Below are 17,303 nucleotides of genomic sequence, written 5' to 3' on the forward strand. Positions count from 1 at the left end.
GATGGAATACATAGAACATAGAACATACAGTGCAGAGGGAGGCCATTCGGCCCCTCGAGTCTGCACTGGCCCACTTAAGCCCTCACTTCCACCCTATCCCTGTAACCCTGTAACCCCTCCTAACCTTTTTGGTCACTAAGGGCAATTTATCACGGCCAATCTACCTAACCTGCACATCTTTGGATTGTGGGGGGAAACCGGAGCACCCGAGGAAACCCACGCAGACACGGGGAGAACATACAGACTCCGCACAGACAGTCACCCAGTGGGAAATCGAACCTGGGACCCTGGTGCTGTGAAGCCACTGTGCTAACCACTTGTGCTCCCGTGCTGCCCTTGTGGAAAGTGTGAGGTTATGCAATTTGAAGGAGAAATGGAGGCATAGACTATTTTCTAAATGGGAAAATGCTAGGAAATCAGAAGCACAAATGGACTTGGGAGTTCTTGTTCACGATTCCTTAAAGGTTAATCTGCAGGTTCAGTCAGCAGTTAAGAAGGCAAATGCAATGTTAGCATTCATGTCGAGAGGGCTAGAAGAGCAGGGATGTACTTCTGATGCTGTATAAGGCTCTGGTCAGACCCCATTTGGAGTATTGTGAGCAGTTTTGGGCCCTATATCTAAGGAAGGATGTGCTGGCCTTGGAAAGGGTCCAGAGGAGGTTCACAAGAATGATCCCTGGGATGAAGACCTTGTCGTATGAGGAATGGTTGAGGACTCTGGGTCTGTACTCATTGGAGTTTAGAAGGATGCTGGGGGTCTTATTGAAACTTACAGGGAGTGGCGGACTGGGTCTAAAAATATTGGTTGCCAGGAGACAAAGGGGGCCCACCCACAACTACAATGCTATCATTTAATTTTCATAACAAATAAATAAAATTTTCAAAAATTGCATATGGAAAAAAGGGTACAATTAAAATTTTTGTGGAAAAAATGTGTATTTCTTAGTAATTACAGTGTACATGTACTGTACATATTACTGGCAGTAGATACCAAATGTAAATACAGAATGTTATAATTGAATTTTTAATTTATTTTTAAAATTTTAAGTAATTGGTTGATATTTTTAAATAGTTTACTGCACAATTTACACATTAACAGATAGTTCAAAAGCACAATAAAGCATTGCATGCAGTCCACTATATTAAGAGCAATTGTTTGTGTTCGCTAGATGATTGTGCGAATCTGCCAATAATTGCTTCTGCATCCAATTCATCTAACAATTCCTTTTCAATGGATAACAACATGTATGATTCCAAATTCTCCTCAGACAGTGAATTTCTTAACCTTGTCTTTATGATCTTTAGCTTTGAAAATGTCCTCTCACATTGGACTTGAGTAACTGAGAGTGTGCAGATGACTTTATAAAGTTCATAAAGGTTATCATATGCCTTGTCATGAAGTCTGTTGGATGCCAGAATTTTTAGAACACACGATGGGCAAGTGCTGCAAATTTTACAATTGTTGCAACTGGAATCCATATTCTCACCATCATTAAGCAATAGCTTTAATACTTCAAAGTTTGAAGCAAAAGAAAACAATTCCAATATTACTTGACCTTTGCTGATTTGTGGAAACAGCTTAATAATACCTTCCAATGCTTCATCTTCAAGGCCCTTCTCTGCAATAGTTTTAAACTTTGCTGGGTCCAAGCAGGACAAATCTTTATACAACTGTTTGTGTTGTACACAGCGTGATTCTAGTGACTGGACAATGCGATCCATTATTAGGTTAAACACATTTACTCAAAAATTAGCTAGAGAATCAGAGGAATTTCTTTCATCATCAATAAGCTCATCTGCCAAAGATGTGCGGGTTATTTGGATTGGCCATGCTAAATTGCCCATAGTGTCCTAATAAAAGTAAGGTTAAGGGGGGGTTGTTGGGTTACGGGTATAGGGTGGATACGTGGGTTTGAGTAGGGTGATCATGGCTCGGCACAACATTGAGGGCCGAAGGGCCTGTTCTGTGCTGTACTGTTCTATGTACTATGCCATTCTTTTCTTCTTCCTCTGCCTCTTAACTGGCAATGCTGTTTCCAACGCATCAATTTCCAATGTTTGATTTTCATCCATATTCATCTGTGAAATCCTGTCATTACATTTATTTACAAATTCCAAAGCCTTGCTGTGAACGTTATCAAATGTTCTTGTCTGTTCCTTCAACTTTGTTGTAGCTGAATCTACCAAACTCCATGCAGTAAACATATCTAAACCACTTGTCTGTAGATAACTTGATAACGGGGTTGTAGTTTCAAATATATACAAGTAAGTAAATGCTGTCAATATGGTTTCAAACTTTAGAAGACTTTGAAGTAAAACATTTGCTTCATGTTTTGTTTTTGCATCAAACTTTTCTGAATCTTGTATCATTGACAAGCATGTCAATAGATTTACGAAAGTACTGGCAGCGGCATCATCAAAACGTCCAAATATAGTTGTTGCTGCATTGGATTTTCCTGACCATCTGGTCTCACCAATTAGCTTTAATCGTTTCATTTTTGCTTGTCCTAGATGTTTTCCAACAACTTCTATCCATACAGCCATTCTCTTGTATGATGCTTTCACAAAAGTTGCTATATTCTGGAGCAAATTGAAAAAAGAAACTGCAGGCACACAACATAGAACATAGAACACTACAGCGCAGTACGGGCCCTTCGGCCCTCGATGTTGCGCCGACCTGTGAAACCATCTGAAGCCTATCTGACCTACACTATTCCATATTCATCCATATGTCTATCCAGTGACCACTTAAATACCCTTAAAGTTGGCGAGTCTACTACTATTGCAGGCAGGGCGTTCCACACCCCTACTACTCTCTGAGTAAAGAAACTGCCTCTGACATCTGTCCTATATCTCTCACCCCTCAATTTAAAGCTATGTCCCCTCGTGTTGGTCATCACCATCCGAGGAAAAAGACTCTCACTGTCCACCCTATCTAACCCTCTGACTATCTTATATGTCTCTATTAAGTCACCTCTCAGCCTTCTCCTCTCTAACGAAAACAACCTCAATTCCCTGAGCCTTTCCTCGTAAGACCTTCCCTCCATACCAGGCAGCATCCTAGTAAATCTCCTCTGAACCCTTTCCAAAGCTTCCACATCCTTCCTATAATGTGGTGACCAGAACTGCACGCAGTACTCCAGGTGTGGCCGCACCAGAGTTATGTACAGCTGCAGCATGACCTTGTGGTTCCGAAACTCAATCCCCCTGCTTATAAAGGCTAGCACACCATATGCCTTCTTAACAGCCCTATTAACCTGGGTGGCAACTTTCAGGGATTTATGTACCTGGATGCCGAGATCTCTCTGTTCATCTACACTACCAAGAATCTTGCCATTAGCCCAGTACTCTGCATTCCTGTTACTCCTTCCAAAGTGAACCACCTCACACTTTTCCGCATTAAACTCCATCTGCCACCTCTCAGCCCAGCTCTGCAGCTTATCTATGTCCCTCTGTATCCTATAACATCCTTCAGCACTATCCACAACTCCACCGACCTTCGTGTCATCTGCAAATTTACTAACCCATCCTTCTACACCCTCTTCCAGGTCATTTATAAAAATGACAAACAGCAGTGGCCCCAAAACAGATCCTTGCGGTACACCACTAGTAACTGAACTCCAGGATGAACATTTGCCATCAACCACCACCCTCTGTCTTCTTTCAGCTAGCCAATTACTGATCCAAACCGCTAAATCACCTTCAATTCCATACTTCCTTATTTTCTGCAATAGCCTACCGTGGGGAACCTTATCAAACGCCTTACTGAAATCCATATACACCACATCAACAGCTTTACCCTGATCCACCTGTTTGGTCACCTTCTCAAAAAACTCAATAAGGTTTGTGAGACATGACCTACCCTTCACAAAACCGTGTTGAGTATTGCTAATCAACTTGTTCTTTTCAAGATGAAACAACATTGTGTTGTTTCAGTTATCACCAAATTCAAGACATGGGCATAGCACCATATATGAACATGTTGATCAGCCACATCAGCAATTCTACTTTGTAAACCATTATACTGGCCATGGTAGCTTGCAGCACCATCTGTGCTATCAGATAAACATTTTTGGGGGTCAATTTTAAGATGCTGTAATGTTTCAATCAATAGATCAAAAAGTCCCTGTCCTGTACCATCATTACTTGGCACAACTGAAAGTAGTCGCTCACAGATAATACCTTTAAGCACATACCGAATAATAATGCTAAACTGATCGATGGATGAATTATCTTGTGTTGAATCAACCTGAATAGAATAATATTTTGCTTGAGAAACGTCATGACTAATTCTTTCTTGTATCATATTCTTCATAATTTTGATTAACATGTTTATAGTTGTTTTACTCAGGTATGTAACAAGTCCACCACGGCCTTTACTTTGAGCCTTTCCTTGTTGCTCTAATCGTTTGATTCTTTGTTTAGACTTGTTTTGCACTGCAGAAACATGAGCTGCCATAATGGGGTCATATTTTGCCATCAACTGCACTGTAGCTAAAAAATTGCCATGATTCAGAACCTCGTTATCGAGAGTGTCGGCCGATTCATTTCTGTGACCTCGAAAAGGAAGTGCTTGCTTGCCTAACATCTTTATGATGATGTCTATAATCCTCATGACAATACTTCTCTGCTTCAATACTTCTTCTTTCCTTTTAATTAGTGATGCTGCAAAAAATGTATCTAAAGTGCCATCATTAACCACACTGATATATTGCTGAGCATTTCTGACATGTGTTGTTGTCGATTCATGTAAAGTCAAGCTCTGGCTAATACGCCTGTAGTCACTAAAGCCACGTACAAAGGGTGATGGATTACAAGTGTTGGGAAACTCAAAGGCTAAGCAGTATGAACAATATAAGCATCTATTTTCTTTGTTATATGTTAGCCATTTTCTTGGGACTGAGTCATTCATAATTTTCCTCTCATACAAATGGGCATCAAATGGCAGATCATCAAGTGGCTGAAGTGGATGTTCAGCAAAAAACTGTTTTAGCTTTGCTCGTGATGGATATTGGAAGATTCCAGTAATTGATCTTTAATTTTCTTGCGTAGGTTCATTTACAGGATGTGCTTCAGAAACCAAGTCATTTATGCTTGAAGGAATATCTGATTCCCTGTCACTAGTTGAAGCTATGTGTTCAGATGTTGCAACTACAGGCAGTACAGATACCGGAACAAGGAAGCCAGAAGAAATATTGGGCCTGGGTTGATTAGTAATGGATGCACTTGTATTTGTCTCTACATTCAAAGTAGCTCTTCTCTGTTCTTGTAACTCGCATGTCATTGCATCATCACCATGAGCATTGTTTCTTGCTTCTTGATTAATTGTTGCAGAACTGGATATTGATGTGGATTGTGCTTGTGGTATTATAAACTCTGTAATAGGCCTGCATTGCTTGGCTGATTCCTTCCTTTCTGTTTCTTTTTGTTCTTTGCGTTTTAGTGACCCAGATTTATGCGTTTTCTTTTCCATGCTGGTAGGGGTAATATTCCTGAAATAAAAACTTAATTAAAAATAGCCCACATTGGGAAAAATGAATATTGATGATTGCAAGAATAACTTGAAGGAACGCCAGATAAACCCCTACTTGATAAAAAATATAAAATAACTTACTTACACTTCAATAAGCTATGTTCATTAGTCAATACTACTGTGGCCTATGCAGCTTCAGAAGAGGAGACAATCCACTGTCCAGTGTTCACACCAGCAAGCAACTGAGACAACTGTTGAAACTTAGAAGTTTGGTCCGACTATAGTAAGACATTAAGAATGGTCCCACGACCAAAGTTAACATGTCCAGTTTGATACCAGTGTAGTGTTACAAGTCGCAACTCTTTGAGTTTACCAATCATGGCTTATCACTTCAATATCTTTGACCTCATGATTCACCGTCAAAGGTACCGCTTCTCCTTTTCGGTGACCTCACGACCCTATGTACTGCTTGATATCCTTTCAAGTTGCCGACCATCTCAAATAACGAACTGTAACTTTATCTTTAAATTCACACACTCTTGCCAACTATGTCCGACCCGGGTGACCCAGCCCCCCCCCCCCAACTCCTTTTCACATCCGTTTCACACTGCTTCGTTCCTTCATACACTGAGTGATTATTTGTTTGTTTCTTTATTGCATTTTTATTTGATATAGGGGGCCCACTTCATCAGGGGCCCACTTGCCATCGGGCAAGCTGACACCCTGGCCAGTCCGCCACTGCTTCCAGGATACTGCGAGGCCTGGATAGAGTAGATGTGGAGAGAATATTTCCACTTGTAGGAAAAACTAGAAGCAGAGGACACCATCTCAGCCTGAATGGACAATCCTTTAAAACAGAGATGAGGAGGAATTTCTTCAGCCAGAGGGTGGTGAATCTGTGGAACTCTTTGCCGCAGAAGGCTGTGGAGGCCAAATCACTGAGTGTCTTTAAGACAGAGATAGATAGGTTCTTGATCAATGAGGGGATCAGGGGTTATGGAGAGAAGGCAGGAGAATGGAGATGAGAAAAATATCAGCCATGATTGAATGGTGGAGCAGACTCGATGGGCCGAGTGGCCTAATTCTGCTCCTATGCCTTATGGTTTTATTTAATCTTTGATGCAGTCTCCCAATCCCAGACCGTCCTTTTTATTCTTCCTCTGCTCAGTGGCAGTCAGCCCATCACATCTTTACCCTCCTTCAGTTCTGAGGAAGACATAATTAAACTCAAAATGCTCACTCTGTTGTTTTCTGTAAACATACACTGCCACCTGCTGATTATCTCCAGCACTTCCTGTTCTCATTTCTAAACTTTTCTCTCTTTTTGATCTTATATTGGTAGATTTGTACTTTTTATGGTTTTTTAAATTAATTATGCATTTGAAGCTATTATTACAATTTTGTACTAATTAGTGTCACTAATTTTGGTTGTGCATTGAATTGTAAAATGATACATAGTTTTGTTACTCAGTTGAACTTTACTTCCACTTTATGCTGATCTAAACTCAGGCAGCAAGTGTGTTAACCACAATGTGGCACTATAAATCTGTGCTGCACACAGGACATCGCTATGGGGAACTAAATGCCTCACTGCTATATGCAAATATTCTTACGGCATCAGAGAGACAGGGTCAGATTACTAGATATCACCTTTGGTTTGTTTATTACATACTGTTTGAAAGAAGAAATTTTTCAGTTGTAGATCCCTTTGTTCTACAGGTAATTGTTGCAACCATTTTTCCACACAGAGTCCCATACACAGAAACCAAAATAAATAAACCAACGTTCGGGAAAAACCTACTTCACCACATCTTCACAAATCTACCAGTATTGTTAGAAACGACCACCACAAAATCCTTACGGAGACAGGTCCTGTCTTCACTGAGGAGGCTGTCTATCGTGTTGACCTCCGCGATAAATGCAGAACAGATCGAGCAGCAGGGTAGCACAGTGGTTAGCACAATTGCTTCACAGCTCCAGGGTCCCAGGTTCAATTCCTGGCTTGGGTCACCGTCTGTGCGGAGTCTGCCCGTTCTCCCCGTGTCTGTGTGTGTTTCTCTGGGTGCTCTGGTTTCCTCCCACAGTCAAAGATGTGCAGGTTAGGTGGACTGGCCATACTAAATCGCCCTTAGTGACCAAAAAAGGTTAGGTGGGGTTACGGGGTTCGGGTGGAGGTGTGGCTTAGGTAGGGTGCTCTTTCCAAGAGCCGGTGCAGACTCGATGGGCCGAATGGCCTCCTTCTGCACTGTAAATCTTTCTATGATACCTTTCTTGTCGATGAGTGGCTCAAAACTGGGCATCCATGAGCAATGTGGGCCATCAGCAGCACTTTATTACAGCACAAACCATCTTGGCCTGGCCTATTCATCACAGTACCGCTATCATCAAGGTAGGCAACCCTGGTTCAAGAGAAATGTAAAATAGCATGTTGTAATCAGGCAATATGCATGCCAAAAATGACGTGCCAGGCTGGTGAGTCTAGAACACAGGAACTACATAATGTTAAATAGCAGAGGCAGAATACTATAGACGGAGTGAAGCAATCCTATAACCAATGGATCAGATCAAAGTTTCTGCATTCCTGCACCATCCAGTCACAAAATGGTGGACAATTAAACAACTCACATGAGGAGGAGGTTCCACGCTACCTGAACATCAATCTTTAAATTACAGGGTGAGATTCGACAAAGTAGAGTTTTATTCTCAGAAATTTAGAAGGTTAAGGATTGATCTGATCGAAATTTTCAAGAATTGAGATGTTGGATTGAAACGATTTCCGTTGGTTGGGATATTTCGAACTAGGAATTCTGCCTGGAGTGATATTAAGAAACATTTTTTACAAACAATACAAGTCTCTTCTACAAAAAACATTTTATACTAGGTCAATTGTCAATGATTAATTTTAGATTGGAGATTGATGTGTTTTTATTAACCGGTTATTTAGGGATGTGGAGCAAACACAGGTACAGGAATTTAGCAGATACGCCCGCCATGATCTCATTGAACGGCGGAACAATCTGGAATGACTGAATGCCCTGCTGCTGATCCTGTGTATGAAGTTCTCCGTCTTCAATAGCAGACCCAGCACACAACTGCAAAAAAACAACATACACCCCCATTCTCAGCCAGAGTGGATGATTCTTCTTGGCCACGTGCCAGTGACGCTAGAAATAGGAAGATATAGCAGCTAAACACCTGGCTAAACAGCTGCTGTAGGAGGGAGGGTTTCCGTTATCTGGACCTCTGGGAGCTCTTCCGGGGCAGGTGTGACCTGTATAAGGACGGGTTGCATCTAAACTGGAGAGACATAAATATCCTGGCCACGAGGTTTGCTAGTGTCACACGGGAGGGTTTAAACTAGTCTGGCAGGGGGGGTGGGTACCGGAGCAATAGGTCAGAAGGTGAAAGCATTGAGGGAGAACTAGGGAATAGGGCCAGTATGGCTCTGAGGCAGAGCAGACAGGGAGATGTTGCTGAACACAGCGGGTCTGGTGGCCTGAAGTGCATATGTTTTAATGCAAGAAGTATTACGGGAAAGGCAGATGAACGTAGAGCTTGGATTAGTACTTGGAACAATGATGTTGTTGCCATTACAGAGACCTGGTTGAGGGAAGGACAGGATTGGCAGCTAAACGTTCCAGGATTTAGATGTTTCGGGCGGGATAGAGGGGGATGTAAAAGGGGTGGCGGAGTTGCGCTACTGGTTAGGGAGAATATCACAGCTGTACTACAGGAGGACACCTCAGAGGGCAGTGAGGCTATATGGGTAGAGATCAGGAATAAGAAGGGTGCAGTCACAATGTTGGGGGTTTACTACAGGCCTCCCAACAGACAGCGGGAGATAGAGGAGCAGATAGGTAGACAGATTTTGGAAAGGAGTAAAAACAACAGGGTTGTTGTGATGGGAGACTTCAACTTCCCCAATATTGACTGGAACTCACTTAGTGCTAGGGGCTTAGACGGGGCAGAATTTGTAAGGAGCATCCAGGAGGGCTTCTTAAAACAATACGTAGACAGTCCAACTAGGGAAGGGGCTGTACTGGACCTGGTATTGGGGAATGAGCCCGGCCAGGTGGTAGACGTTTCAGTAGGGGAGCATTTCGGGAACAGTGACCACAATTCAGTGTTTTAAAGTGCTGGTGGACAAGGATCAGAGTGGTCCTGGGGTGAATGTGCTAAATTGGGGGAAGGCTAATTATAACAATATTATGAAATGAAAAATGCTTATTGTCACGAGTAGGCTTCAATGAAGTTACTGTGAAAAGCCCCTAGTCACCACATTCCGGCGCCTGTTCAGGGAGGCTGGTATGGAAATTGAACCGTGCTGCTGGCCTGCCTGGGTCTGCTTTAAAAGCCAGTGATTTAGCCCAGTGTGCTAAACCAGCCCGAGGCTGGAAGTATTAGGCGGGAACTTAAGAACCTAGATTGGGAGCAGATGTTTGAGGGTAAATCAACATCTGACATGCGGGAGGCTTTCAAGTGTCAGTTGAAAGGAATTCAGGACCGGCATGTTCCTGTGCGGAAGGAGGATAAATACGGCAAATTTCGGGAGCCTTCGATAACGAGAGACATTGTAGGCCTCGTCAAAAAGAAAAAGGAGACATTTGTCAGGGCTAGAAGGCTGGGAACAGACGAAGCCTGTGTGGAATATAAGGAAAGTAGAAAGGAACTTAAGCAAGGAGTCAGGAGGGATAGAAGGGGTCGCGAAAAGTCATTGGCAAATAGGGTGAAGGAAAATCCCAAGGCTTTTTACACGTACATAAAAAGCAAGAGGGTAGCCAGGGAAAGGGTTGGCCCACTGAAGGACAGGGGAGGGAATCTATGTGTGGAGCCAGAGGAAATGGGCGAGGTACTAAATGAATACTTTGCATCAGTATTCAGCAAAGGGAAGGAATTAGTGGATGTTGAGTCTGGCGAAGGGTGTGTAGATAGCCTGGGTCACATTGAGATCCAAAAAGACGAGGTGTTGGGCGTCTTGAAAAATATTACGGTAGGTAAGTCCCCAGGGCCTGATGCAATCTACCCCAGAATACCAAAGGAGGCTAGAGAGGAAATTGCTGAGGCCTTGCCAAAAATCCTGACTGTCTTCAGGTGATGTCCCGGAGGACTGGAGAATAGCCAGTGTTGTTCCTTTGTTTAAGAAGGGTAGCAAGGATAATCCAGGGAACTACAGGCCAATGAGCCTTATGTCAGTGGTAGGGAAATTACTGGAGAGAATTCTTTGAGACAGGATCTACTCCCATTTGGAAGCAAATGGACGCATTAGTGAGAGGCAGCACGGTTTTGTGAAGGGAAGGTCGTGTCTCACTAACTTGATAGAGTTTTTCGAAGCGGTCACAAAGATGATTGATGCAGGTAGGGCAGTGGATGTTGTCTGTATGGACTTCAGTAAGGCCTTTGACAAGGTCCCTCATGGTAGACTGATACAAAAGTGAAGTCACACGGGATCAGGGGTGAGCTGGCAAGGTGGATACAGAACGGGCTAGGTCATAGAAGGCAGAGAGTAGCAATGGAAGGTTGCTTTTCTAATTGGAGGGCTGTGACTAGTGGTGTTCCGCAGGGATCAGTGCTGGGACCTTTGCTGTTCGTAGTATATATAAATGATTTGGAGGAAACTGTAACTGGTCTGATTAGTAAGTTTGCGGGCAACACAAAGGTTGGTGGAATTGTGGATAGTGATGAGGACTGTCAGAGGATACAGCAGGATTTAGATCGTTTGGAGACTTGGGCGGAGAGATGGCAGATGGAGTTTAATCCGGATAAATGTGAGGCAATGCATTTTGGAAGGTCTAATGCAGGTAGGGAATATACAGTGAATGGTATTGAAAGTCAGAGATATCTAGGTGTACAGGTCCACAGGTCACTGAAAGGGGCAACACAGGTGGAGAAGGTGGTCAAGAAGGCATACAGCATGCTTGCCTTCATTGGCCGGGGCATTGAATATAAGAATTGGTAAGTCATATTGCAGCTGTATAGAACCTTAGTTAGGCCACACTTGGAGTATAGTGTTCAATTCTGGTCGCCACACTACCAGAAGGAAGTGGAGGCTTTAGAGGGGGTGCAGAAGAAATTTACCAGGATGTTGCCTGGTATGGAGGGCATTAGCTATGAGGAGCGGTTGAATAAACTTGGTTTTTTCTCACTGGAACGATGGAGGTTGAGGGGCGACCTGATAGAGGTCTAAAAATTATGAGGGGCATAGACAGAGTGGATAGTCAGAGGCTTTTCCCCAGGATAGAGGGGTCAATTACTATGGGGCATAGGTGTAAGGTGCGGGGGGCAAGGTTTAGAGGAGATGTATGAGGCAAGTTTTTTACACAGAGGGTAATGGGTGCCTGGGACTTGCTGCCGGAGGAGGTGGTGGAAGCAGGGACGATAGTGACATTTAAGGGGCATCGTGATAAATACATGAATAGGATGGGAATAGAGGGATATGGACCCAGGAAGTGTAGAAGATTTTAGTTTAGACGGGCAGCATGGTCGGCACGGGCTTGGAGGGCCGAAGGGCCTGTTCCTGTGCTGTATTTTTCTTTGTTCTTTGTTCCTTGTTCTTTGTTCCATTCATTACTGTGTCTCATGTGTGTATCTATGGTATTAGATCCTTGCTGTGTATATCTGTGTATTACTGTGTATTTTTTCTTCATCACCGTTCATATGGCATTTTGAAGGTACAACATCTTTCCAACCGCGGCTGGTCCGACACCCCGAATATGGCCTCCCGAGGGCCGGAGTCAGTTTCACGTGCACCACGTTAGAGATTACGCTAAACACCTCCCTCCAGTAATCCTCCAGCTTTGGACAGGACCAAAACATATGATCGTAGTTTGCGGGGGCACACGCACACGATCTCGCACACGAGGTGGAGGCGTTCACCCTCCAGAGCCCCTCACACCATCCTCCATACCCTCTCCCAACTCTTCCTCCCACTTTGCCGCGGTCCCTTCTAGCGGCGCCTTCTCCTCCTCCAAAAAGCCCCGTAAACCGCCGACACTACCCCCTTCTCCAGTCCCCCTGTCGCCAGCTCCTTCAATCCCACAAAACTACCCCAAGAAACAAATCTTTTAGTGTCCGAATTCATTTCATAGAACAGAGAACAGTACAGCACAGAACAGGCCCTTCGGCCCTCGATGTTGTGCCGAGCAATGATCACCCTACTCAAGCCCACGTATCCACCCTATACCCATAATCCAACAACACCCCCCCACCACTTAACCTTACTTTTTAGGACACTAAGGGCAATTTAGCATGGCCAATCCACCTAACCCGCACATCTTTGGACTGTGGGAGGAAACCGGAGCACCCGGAGGAAACCCACGCACACACGGGGAGGACGTGCAGACTCCGCACAGACAGTGACCCAGCCGGGAACCGAACCTGGGACCCTGGAGCTGTGAAGCATTTATGCTAACCACCATGCTACCGTGCTGCCCATCTCCTCCCATCTCCGAAAATTTCCATCCCACTTCCCTGGCTCAAATCTATGGTTCCCCCCCAATCGGCATTTCCCTTGACCCTGCCCCAACCCGAAATGTTGGCGAAACTGCCTCCAAATTCACAATGAAGCTATTACTACTGGACTACCTGAGGTTTCCCCGGAGCTATCGGGAGCGGCGCTGTTGCTAGTGCTTTCAATCCCGACCCCCTGCACAAACTCTCCTCCATTCTGACCCATTGGGAATCAACCCCTCTGACCCAGCTCCGTAGTGCCCTCGATTTCTAAGGGCCCCCGTGTTGGGAAGCACTAGCGGCTGAAGACCTGTTTGGTTGGCGGTAAACATGTGAAGATTGACGACTGAATCTGCTGCCCCCGTGTCCAGTTCCGTCTCGGTGGGGTGTCCGTTTAACAGTAGCGTCACCCAGAGAGTGGCCGTTCTGGGTCCAGTCACACACACAGCGGCAGGGTTGGGTCCTCAGCTTCCAAATCCTCCAGGAAATATGTACGGCCTCTTGGGAGGGAAATGGCGGCTTGTCCATTGCCGGGGACGGCGTCCTCACGTAATAGCCCAGAGCCTTGGTCCTGGCCTCGGTTTCCCGCTCGATACTGGCGCCCGCCATCCGGAAACGCTGAGTCGGAGCAGGTCCATGGTCACTCCGCGGTGAGTCGGAGCAGGTCCATGGTCACTCCGCGGTGAGTCGGAGCAGGTCCATGGTCACTCTCCGCGGTGAGTCGGAGCAGGTCCATGGTCACTCCGCGGTGAGTCGGAGCAGGTCCATGGTCACTCCGCGGTGAGTCGGAGCAGGTCCATGGTCACGCCGGTGAGTCGGAGCAGGTCCATGGGTCTACTCCGCGGTGAGTCGTGAGGCAGGTCCATGGTCCACTTCCGCGGTGGAGGTCGGAGCAGGTCCATGGTCCTCCGCGGTGAGGGTCGGGAAGCAGGTCCATGGTCCACATCGCGGCTGAGTCGGAGCATGAGTGTCCATGGTCACTACTTCGCGGCGTGAGAGTCGGAGCAGGTCCATGGTCACTCCGCGGTGAGTCGGAGCAGGTCCATGGTCACTCCGCGCTGAGTCGGAGCAGGTCCATGGTCACTCCGCGGTGAGTCGGAGCAGGTCCATGGTCACTCCGCGGTGAGTCGGAGCAGGTCCATGGTTCACTCCGCGCTGAGTCGGAGCAGGTCCATGGTCACTCCGCGGTGAGTCGGAGCAGGTCCATGGTCACTCCGTGGTGAGTCGGAGCAGGTCCATGGTTACTCCGCGGTGAGTCGGAGCAGGTCCATGGTCACTCCGCGGTGAGTCGGAGCAGGTCCATGGTCTACTCCGCGGTGAGTCGGGAGCAGGTCCATGGTCACTCCGCGGTGAGTCGGAGCAGGTCCATGGTCACTCTCCGCGGCTGAGTCGGAGCAGGGTCCATGGTCACTCCGCGGTGAGTCGGAGCAGGTCCATGGTCACTCCGCGGTGAGTCGGAGCAGGTCCATGGTCACTCCGCGGTGAGTCGGAGGCAGGTCCATGGTCACTCCGCGGTGAGTCGGAGCAGGTCCATGGTCACTCCGCGGTGAGTCGGAGCAGGTCCATGGTCACTCCGCGGTGAGTCGGAGCAGGTCCATGGTCACTCCGCGGTGAGTCTGAGCAGGTCCATGGTCACTCCGCGGTGAGTCGGAGCAGGTCCATGGTCACTCCGCGGTGAGTCGGAGCAGGTCCATGGTCACTCCGCGGTGAGTCGGAGCAGGTCCATGGTCACTCCGCGGTGAGTCGGAGCAGGTCCATGGTCACTCCGCGGTGAGTCGGAGCAGGTCCATGGTCACTCCGCGGTGAGTCGGAGCAGGTCCATGGTCACTCCGCGCTGAGTCGCAGTTGCAGGACCAGAGGTGACTTTGGACCTGGGACATTCCTGGCAGCTCATGTCTGGTCGTCGTTGGCTGACGGTTGTGGTGATGTCCAATGTTCAGGACCCGCCAGACCTTGGAGTTCCTGGAGTCCACGGTCAGCGCTGTCCTGGGCAAGCGCTACATCGATGGCCCTGTTGAGGGTCGGGGAGTCTCCATTAGCAGCGTGCGCTGCATCTGCCGGTTCAGAAGTCCGCCAGCAAAGCAGCTCACGGCGATTCAGCCGGGACAGCTCCGAACTCTCAGGGGGAAGCGAGTCCCCATAAGCGTAACCAAGTATTCCTTACTGGACTCCGTGTCTGTGAAGCAGTATGGAACCGGTACCGTCGGACCATAATCAGGGCTGTGGACTATGGTGGCGTCCCACCCAGTCGATCAATGTGGCAAACGGCAACCCATCCGGCTTGTCCGGGTAAGTCAACTTCCTGATTAGTGCACAATTCGGTCCTCCAACAGCGGTCAGTAAGGTGACGGTCTGCTGCTCGTCATTGGTGATGGCGTTCATGAGGAAAAAAGGTTGCGGTCTTTCAACATATTGGGCCCAATTGTCCGAGTCGGTGTCAGAAGGCTGGAGAGCTGCGTCCCAAGGTAATTGAAAAACGGTCCGTGTTCACAGCACTTGCCACTTACGGCAGCTCCACTTGATCCTCATCGCCAGTATTGTAGATGGAGGCAAAGACTCCACTCCCTGCAGTGTCTCCTTCCCCGAACTGCTTCCAGGTCGGGGTTCATATCCTGTGGAGAGCTCCTCCAATTGGGAGGAAGCTCCACCCCGTAGTCACCTGAGTAGCTAACACTCTGAGGTGTAGGAGGGGAATCAAGCTCTGTCCATGTAGAGGTTCTAACGCACGCCCCTCCACACTTGTCCTGAAGCCACCCCAGGGTCCAAAATGCGTTGACATTAAAATTAGTATTCGATAACACACACTAGGACTTGGTACCAGTAGTGGCAGATCTGGCCGGGACGCAATTACCAGACTGCTGCCCCTCCCCATTTAAGAAATTGTACCTCCACTTAACCCAGAGATTACTCAGCCCAAAGACTGGGACACACGAGGAGGAAGAGGTACCCAGACCCAAGGGGCGCAGAGGAGGGAATTCCTGAATGATCTGGTTACTGCATACGGAGCAGGGGTATCCAGCACCAACGTGATTGACTTGGCTGATTTGGACAATAAGCTCAGATTCCTGACCCAACAAATTAAACAGACCTTGTACAGCATCAACAAAAGCGCTTGGCAAGACGGCCAGGGAGATCTGGCAGGGAACAGAGCCAGTGCTGTTGATTCACTGAGCTGGAAAGACATGCCTCAACTATCAATCAGATTGTCCAAGGGAGGGTGGGAGGTGATGCCAGGCAACAGAACCGAACCCTCGTCGCCAGTTATCTATGGCCAATGGATGGTCGAGCAGCTGCAATAGAACCTTGACCATGTCAGCAGGAGGGAGGGTCGATCCTGGATCAGTGATGAGCAAATTGAACATCTGTATTAGGGAAAAAGATACACTACTGTAACTAACTGCCAATTGCTGCAACTGGCCAAGGTCTGATCGAACAACATCTGTCGAGGATTCCCGGGGACTGCGCTAGGGATGATGTTTGGGATCACAGTAATATTAAAGGACAAAGTCGGGTTGAGACTCTTTGAAGCCGAAAACATTGGAGTCATTCAAGGAGGGATGTGGATGGGCTATCAGGTAACTACCCACTATGTGGTCGAGAAAGGAGGGAAGCTGATTTGAACCAGTCTGGACAAGTGTGAACAGACAGACAAAATGGTTGTGTGCCCATACCCGTTATATGAAAATGAACATGCCCTGTGCGGGTTCTGGACAACTACCGACCTAAATTGTACATTGGAAATGAGAAATGTGGAAAGGGATGTCATCCGGGTGGCTTGGGCAAAATTGGGCAGAGAAATGGCAGATGGAGTTTAATCCAGACCAATGTGAGGTGATGCATTTTGGTCGATCCAATTCAGGTGGGAGCTATAAAATAAATGGCAGAACCATCAGGAGCACAGAGACACAGAGAGACCTGGGCGTGCAGGTCCACAGATCCTTAACACTGGCAGCACAGGTGGAAATAGTGATAAAGAAAGCATATGGCATGCTTACCTTCATAGGGCGGGGTATCGAGTATAAAAGCTCGCAAATTATGTTAGTTATATAGAATGTTGGTTAGGCCACATTTGGAATATTGTGTCCAATTCTGTTCACCGCACTACCTGAACGACACGGAGGCTTTGGAGAGAGACAGAAAAGATTGACCAGGAGGTTGCCTGGTATGGAGGGCATTAGCTACGAGGTGAGATTGAATAAACTGGGATTGTTCTCCCGAGAGAGACGGAGGCTGAGGGGCGACCTGATAGAAGTTTATTAAATTATTAGGGGTATAGATAGGGTGAACAGTTGGAGGCCTTTTCCCAGGACGGAAATGACAAGTTCAAGGTGAGGGGGGAAATGTTCAGTGGAGATGTGAGGGGGAAGTTCTTTGACACAGAGGG

The sequence above is a fragment of the Scyliorhinus canicula genome, chromosome 3, assembly GCF_902713615.1.
Source record: "Scyliorhinus canicula chromosome 3, sScyCan1.1, whole genome shotgun sequence".
NCBI classification, from domain to species: domain Eukaryota; kingdom Metazoa; phylum Chordata; class Chondrichthyes; order Carcharhiniformes; family Scyliorhinidae; genus Scyliorhinus; species Scyliorhinus canicula.